Source organism: Pogona vitticeps, chromosome 2 (assembly GCF_051106095.1).
Source record: "Pogona vitticeps strain Pit_001003342236 chromosome 2, PviZW2.1, whole genome shotgun sequence".
NCBI lineage: Eukaryota > Metazoa > Chordata > Lepidosauria > Squamata > Agamidae > Pogona > Pogona vitticeps.
Window position 1 is genome coordinate 78207092 of NC_135784.1, and position 8494 is coordinate 78215585.

An 8494-nucleotide genomic window follows, 5' to 3' on the forward strand; every position below is an offset into this window, starting at 1 on the left:
TGGGAGCACCCGAGGCAACTAGACACCTGTCCTGACCCCCCTCCCCTGTATCTGGCATTTGGAGGTACCTTCCTTTTAAGCCCAGAAATTATACATCCCCATCATGGCTTGTAACATGCAATGGACTTTCCTTCCAGGAATTTGTCCAATCCCCTTTTAAAGGAATATAGGCCAGATGCCGCATCCTGTGGCAAGGAGTTCCACAGACTAACATCACTCTGGGTAAAGAAATACTTTATTTTATCTGTTTTCACTCTCCCAACACTCAATTTGCGTGGATGTCCCCTGGTTCTCATATTGTGTGAGAGGGAAAAGAGCTTCCCTCTATCCACTTTATCCATCCCCTGCATAATTTTATACATCTCAATCATGCTCGCCCTCAGGCGCCTTTTCTCTAGACAAAAAAGCCCCAAACACTGTAGACTTTCCTCAGAAGGGATGTGCCCCAACCCAGTCATCATTTTAGTCACTCTCTTTTACACTTTTTCCAGTTCCACAATGTATTTTTTGAGGTGCAGCAACCAGAACTATACACGATACTCCACATGCAGCCTTACCAGTGTTTTGTGCACTGGCATTATAATGTTGGCTGTTTTATTTTCAATCCCCCTTTTAATGATACCTAGCATGGAATTGGCTTTCTTTACTGCTGCCGCACACCAGTGTGACACTTTCATCTTATGCCCTAAGCAAATGCCTTACTCCTGCATAGTGGCTTAGTAGTTCACTCACTGCTAAAAATGTATCTCTTTGGATTCCACTGTTTTAAATAATTATCAGTAGAGCATTCAGAACATTCTGTTTTTGAGTAAGGGGCTAAATACAGAATGATGACTCATCTGTAAGGATGTGTGATCATTTCCCATGTCCCTTCAGAGCCAGTTTTGAGATGGAATCTTCATAATGATTGGCCAGAAACTTCCAGCATGTGCATTTCCTTGTTTGTTCTGCTGGTCTTCTCAGCAGCCTTTGCTATGTGATATTTTTGGACTTGCTATCTGGGATGAGACTGAGGTGGACTATTTTCTGGTGACTCCAGCCTTCCTTCGCTGGAAGGTTTCAGAAGATGCTGTTGAAGGGTTCATGCTTGACCATTGCCCTCTTAGCCTATAGGACACCTCAAAAATTACTTTTATCACCTCTGCTTTTCAACATCTACATGAAACTGCTGGGAATTGATTTTGATTAGTGTGTTGAGAAGGCTCAGCCCTATACCAGCTTTCTATTCTGTGGAGGGGAGAGCTGTGCTGGATGAGAGGAAATAAACTGAAGTTAAAGGTATACAGGACAGAAATTCTGCCATTTGCCTTAAAAAATGAAGTTGCCATCACTTCATTCATTCATTCATTCATTCATTCATTCATTCATTCATTCATTCATTCATTCATTCATTCATTTTTATACTGTCCCATTAGTGCAAAGCACTATTTTTGGCAGTTCACAACCTAATAAGATAAAAAATAACAATAACAACAAAATCAATGAATAAGTAGATAAACAAATAAAGTCAAACCACAAACAGCAAACACATATGTACTAAAAGCCACAGGTCGTGAGGCAAAGAAAAATTCGAATGAGGTTGCTTTCAAATGCCTCTCAAAAGGCAAGTGTCTTCAAGAACCTGTTAAAAATGAGAAGGGAGGGGGCCAGGCACAGTTCTACTGGGAGCCTATTTCGCAAGAAGAGAATAGTCTAGGAGCTGGTGACACAGTGGATGATCTTAGGAAAAGATGTTGTGACAAGTAACAAGGTCCTAAACCATGAGGGGCTTTGTAGGTGAGCATCAAAAATTTGAACTTGACTAAGAACATCACAGGTAGCCAGTGAAGGTGGCCCAGGATTGGGGAGATGTGATCAAATTTACTCATATCCACTGTCACAATCAGCTTCCTCTAAAGGAAAATTTGACCGGTCGGACAGAGAGTAATTGGAAATGTGAGCACCTTCATGCAGCTGGGTTGAGTCCTGGGAGACCTCAGCCAAGGCGTGCACCAAACTTCTTCTTACAAGTCTGCCCTAAAAAGATACTTGTTCAACCTTAGGAAAAATCAATAAGAAATTACACATGAGCTTTGTAGTCCTTAGACCTACTTGGCTCAACAAAGTAGGACTCAGTAGCTTACTGTGGCCTTGCTTCCCCCTCAAGGTATTGCTAAGACAGCTTCACTGTTTAAGAGACCAAAAGATATTATAATTATTATTTTTATTGAAAAAATATAGATTTACGGAATAAAGTCAGTTTGATGCAAAAGCATAGCAAATTGCCGTTTTCAAGGCTTGTTACAAAATACAAACAAAGCAATAATTCCCTTTAATTACAATAGCTTTAAAAATCCCTAAAAATCTCTAAAAGCTTCCTTAGGGTAGGCAAAAAGCCCCCATTTCTTTCTTCCTTCTCTCCCTACATCTCCCTCAGTCCTTTACCTGCACTGGGCAGCAGGCAAACAGACCTAGAAAAACTATGATGGAAAATTGGACAAAAATTGTAGAACAAAAGAACGAATTACTGCACATAGTAAAAGTTCCTTTTTCATGCTTCTTGGAACCACCCTTCTCCTCCGTCTCTCAAGCTGTCATCCAATCATGGCATAAGGTTATGGAAACGATCCCTCCTTCTCTTCTCATGAGAAACAGGTGTTGTTTTTCTCAGTCCATCGCCTTCTACGCCACAACAAGTGTATGGTCCCCTTATCTTGTAATGGCTTGTCCTGGCCTAAAGGAAAAACATTCCCACAGCCCTCTGGAAATACACTCCCAGCATGCAAAATCATTCATACCCAGAACCAATATGGAATCCATTTTACATTGTTCACAACTACATATCCCATCTTCAATACATGATTTAAACCACATAAATCAACCCATGACATCCACAACCAGCCTGGCAGCCATATTCTGGACCCTCTGTAGTCTCCAAATCAAGGGAAGGCCTACATAGAAAACATTGCAGTATTTGATCCTGGAGATTACCAGTGCATGTACAGTACCAACATCCTGAGAACTCCCTCATCTGGTAGAGGTAAAGCTGGGCAATGAGCCTAAAACTATGAAAAGCTGGCCTGGACATGGCTGCAATTTGGGAAGACAGAGATAGATCCAGGAGTATGCCCAGGTTCTGAACTTGATCCCTAAGCAGGAGTTCAACACTATTCAGCCAAACCCAAATATTATTTGAGTGTATGTGGGTGGGTGTTTGGAGAATAGTGGATGTCATTAAGTAGGGCAATTTACAAGGTGAAGGAAGGAAGGAAGGAAGGAAGGAAGGAAGGAAGGAAGGAAGGAAGGAAGGAAGGAAGGAAGGAAGGAAGGAAGGAAGGAAGGAAGGAAGGAAGGAAGGAAGGAAGGAAGGAAGGAAGGAAGGAAGGAAGGAAGGAAGGAAGGAAGGAAGGAAGGAAGGAAGGAAGGAAAGTGTGTCTGTGTTTTTCTGTCTGATGCCACTTTTAGTTTGGTAATTGTTTCATTGAGGGGCTACTGCTATTTTAATATGCCCTTAATGTTTTCCAAGCAGCATTGTGACCTGTTTCCCTGTCTCACTCCACACTCAGTCACAGAGGAAACATCTTTTGATGTGGCATCACTTCATCTCTTGGGAATCACAGTCTCCTGCCATATGCATTTCTATGTCAAAAAAAAAAACACATTGTTTTACTAAACTCCACAGATTCCAAAGATTTGTTCCTAGCATCCCATGACAGCCAGTGGCTGTATAACAAGTCAGGGGTTATTTGATGGCTCAGACAGCTCCTCAGAGTGGGTGGGGCCAACTGCAAAATTAGTATGGACATTAGAGATGGGTGTTTTGCGCTTTGTGCAGCTCCAATCCAGGCAGGAGCCTACCCAGCCTTTCTCCACCTCCTCAGGCAGCCAACCACTCTGGCAAGGAGGCAGGATGGGGAGTCTCCCTGCACAGCTATCAACTGGTTGGCTGCCTGGGAAGGCAAGACTATGCTTCTGCCCAGATTGGAGCACTGCTGCCAAAGAAGGACCCCAGCAGCGTGTGGAGCCCGGTAAGTGAACCAGCTGGCCTGGGAGGAGGGAGATGGAGCTCAGCACCCACGGTGGTGCCATCCTTTGTGCTTTGCACAAAGCTGTACAAAGCACCCATCTCTAATGGTCATCTTTCCAAAGCCAGAACAGCTTTCAAAACTGACATCTCCCTTTTTCATAGGGAAACCCTGCAGCTACCTTTTCACAGGCCTCTGTCCAAGGTCCTGATTGCATGCTGCTTTGTACTGTGTAAGTCAGAGCCTGTTACACATTCCTTGGCCTAACCTGTCTATTGGGATGGTGCCTTGTCCACAGCCTGGTTCTCCTGCACAGCTTAAGCCTAATCTGAACAGACCATTCTGACTGAACTATTTTTGGAGGTGGAAAGTACAATATAAATTCAGTTATAATAAATAAATGTGAGTCCTGTTTTATGCTGTGTGGTTTCCAACCTAGACTCTTTATATTTTAGTGGCTGACATCCAATAGTAAATCATAACTACAGAAGGCCAGTTAAATCAATGGAACTTATAGAGGAGTTGACTCATCCAATCCCCACCAATTTCATGGGCCTACTCTAGCTGTGACTTATGACTGGATTTCAGCCAATGTTACAGGAAAAAAAATCTACATATTTTACTCTAATGCTTCAATGGCTAGTTCCTACCAATTCCAAAGGGTCTTGGTCATGAATAGGTCAGCATCACTAGTACAATCACATCTTCTTTTGATTTTGTTTAAAACATTGATGGAAGTGTATGAACATGCTGTCATACGGATGTTAATAAAAGTCCTTTGTCACTGGGGAGATGTGTGAAATCCAGGATCCTGATTTTGCCAGGTGAAATCATTGGAGACAGAGCCTATTAGGCAAAACCCACTCTGAAAGTGAGTCCAACATGGCATACCCCGGCTGTGCGGTTCAGGTGATAACAGGGTGGGGCTTCCTGCTTCCTGCCATCCCCAGTCCAGACGCTCCCTCTTGTCAGCCCACCAAGCTGACTGATTAAACATGCAGGGAAGTTCAAACTGCCTGGCTGGCTGGAAGGGGCCGGGCACAGCCGCTCCATCTATCTATCGGCCTGCTTTCTGCCAAGCGCATTAGGGGATAATTAAGTAAAAATAGGCCTTCCGACCAGTGTAGCTCATTAAGGGCTAATTAAGTTAATTAGTGCCAGGTGTGGATTGCAGCTCTCGTTTTCACTTGGCTGTTGTTTGCTGTAATTGCATTTTCTCCTAAGCTTCCTCCCTTTGGCTGGAATGCTGCCAAAGGGAAAGGTATTCAAGGGCCTCACACTGTTGATGCAACAATGACTAGCTAATGGCTGCCTAATGATGGCCACATGGGAGAAATGGGACACTTAACCCTTTCCCTCACATGATTTGCCAGACACAGAGACAGATCTGGGGCCTCAGCCAAAGTCTTGAGTCTGATCCAAGTTCTGGCTCTCACATGTCATCTGATATCACCAGAGGAGAGAGCTCTGCTGTTTACCATTTAGATCAGAAGATGATCTAACCTCTTCCTAGTGGCACAGAGACTAGTCTGGCCTCTTTCTGTTGTACTTCAGATAGCTTCGTCTTGTTGCAGCCTTATCCACCATCACCAAATGCGTCCTGATACTGCTAACTGGCAAGGTTGCAGGATGTCTCAAAGTTTTGCTTTGGTTTTTTTTTAAGCTGGTAATGAACTTATTTCTTCAGTTCTTGTCATTTATATCCTGTTTAGTTACTGGTGCTTTATTAACTTATTGTGTTCTTGATGCTTGTTACCTTATTGTGTCTTATTTCTTAGGATTCTTACAGATGGAGTGTTCGTTCTCCTTCGTGTACTGCATTCTATAATGATTCTACTGGTATTTTTGTGACTTACGTAACTGTTCTTCCTGTCTAGCTTAGAACAGTGACTATTCCCATGACATTCCATGCTTTCTTGTCCCTCCAAAAAGCAGGATTTATTTGTGTTGTTTGTTTGTTGTTCTGGAGGGTGGAGGAAGGTGTGCATTGAGTTCATAATTATAGGGTTTTGTTTTTTAAATTAAACACCATGCCTTGCAAGCTTTCAATCAGAACTTTTAAAAAGCCATAGTGAGGAAGGTAAATTCTTCAATTTTATTTTTTCTTAAAAGATTTCTTAGAAAATACCTTAAAAGAGTAGCATCTCTCTTAAAGAGAAGAGAGGTGAGTTTGCTTGACAGCAGATCCCAGTAAACTGTGTTTTCTGACACCACAAGGCAAAAAGCAGAGAAGGGACAAAAGCTCAATTTATAAGCGGCCTTAGTGATGCTTTTTAAAAAATGTGTACAGTAATGTAAATAATATTTCAAGAAGAATAACAACCTTGCATATTTTGTTACACTGGGTATCAGTGGGAGGGAGGCTTTTAGGACCTAAAGAGATTCTGTCCTTTCCTACTATCCTATTGCTAAAGTTCTTTTTCCTCTGGCTTGTCCTTCCTGTTTTCCTGTTTGCTTTGCTTTCTTTTCATTTTATTAGTTTCTTCCTGCTTTTGATCTCTGACCATGCAGCCAGGATGCAAGGTCTGTCTCCCACATAGCTGAGACTCACATCCCCTCATCTTTTTTTCCTTTTTGTCCTCCTGATTATAACTATAGACATTAACTGTAAGTAAAGATACCTTATTTTCTATTTTAAGAGCTTCTAGAGTGATTTTTGATACATGAAATGCTGTGAAAAGTGGTGGGCTACTGAGATTTAAGCTATCCTCTCATGTTTTCTTCTGCAGTGTTATTGCTGCATTTATAGGAATGGCAGGGGACATTATTTATATGAGCATCTAGGGAAGAGATTTTGTCCTACTCCCACAGGAAAATTGGAACACAGAAAGCTGCCATCCACACAGCTGGATCATTGACCTGTCTTATTGGCAGTGGTGGTGCTTTCTCTGCTATGTTCCTTATAACAATGGATAATTATGCCTGCTGGCCCCCTTGATGAAGAAAAGCCAACAAATACTGACATAACATGGAATCAACACAGCCCCATATAGTTATATTTCTTCTTCATCACCCCCATGATGCTGCAATTTTTGAAGCACTTGCTTGGGAGAAGAGCAGATGTCAGCTACAGCAAGTCTGTCAATTTAGATGCCCCTCACAAATGGCCAGCTGGTGGTCTGTGCTAATACATCATGTTGGCTCACTGTGCGCATTCAGTGGGGACTGAACTGGATCTCTGTGCCCAGCTGTATGAACACTTAGGTCAGAGAGGAGCAGAAGCAGAAGCTGTGTCCAGCCTGGCAAGTTCCCAGCAACTCCAATCTAACTTTTGACTTTGACACCAAAGCACATGAAGATGCATCTGCCAGTCTGGACTGTTGGAATCTGCTTAGCCCACTCCACCAGAGAGAGATACAGGCTTCCATAAGGGATCACCCTCATGGCACTGCTCAAAATGTCACATCAGATGCCCTCCTTTATCTGCCAGGAAACATCCAAATGTCACCAGTGAAATGATAAGTAGGAGCCTCTGCATTAGTGCATAACTGTAAAGATTCAGAGAAAGAAAGAAAGAAAGGGGGGGGCAAGATAACGAAGGAGATAAAGACTTGAAAGTTAAGAGCTAGAAATAGTAAATGTAGGCTGGAATAGGGCTATGGTGACAATAAGGAGGTAAGGAGGCCCTTGAAATAAAGCAGGGGAGACTCAAATATTTCATTTATCAGATGGATGGGCTTAGATTCCATCTCCCATGGGCCCTACTAGCATAAACAATGGTGAAGAATAATAGAGGTTGCAGTCCAACAGCAGCTAGAGGTCTGTGCTTTGCCTGTCATGGATTCATAGGTATAAATGTTATTTGGTGAATAAAAGAACCACAATCAGCTGATGACCTACTCACAGGGAAAGCAGGACAGATGGAGGTTTCACATCATCTTAGAACCAGAACAGTCCCTTGGAACCATTCACACATTCAATCATGGCTTATCAAGTAGCAGACATGCATGTACAACAGAACTGCCCCCTACTCTGCCTTAGGGAAAGAAGGCAAACATTATGGCCACATAGGAACATGCAGCATCCATGCAACCATAAGCGGGTCTACATGCAACAACAAATTAAAACATCGGAACATTTTATATAATAGCTGCCAAGATTTCTATCTCCTTTCATCTTCATCAGTCTCCCTTTTCCAGGACTGTCTCCTCCATCTCTTGCCATGGCAGCAGACCCATAGATCAGTTGGGTCAAAACATAATGTCTGCTACTCTTTCCTCTTGCCGCCTGGCACAACCCTTTCTTCTGTTCATTTTAGATGTTCCCTGCAACTAGTTACCCTCCTGCGGATTGAGGACAAGGCAAGCACGTGAGTCAGGCCTCAAGCTGGGGCTGTCTTATGACCCTGAAATCTGAATCCACTGGGAACACTGGGGAAGGGCAACTTCTCTTTCTGGGGGCATTGAGTTAGCTGGAGCTGACAAAAAAGGCTGAACTCAGAGGGGAAAGCACAATGGGTTAGAACGTGATGCATGCAGTGGAAAAAAGAC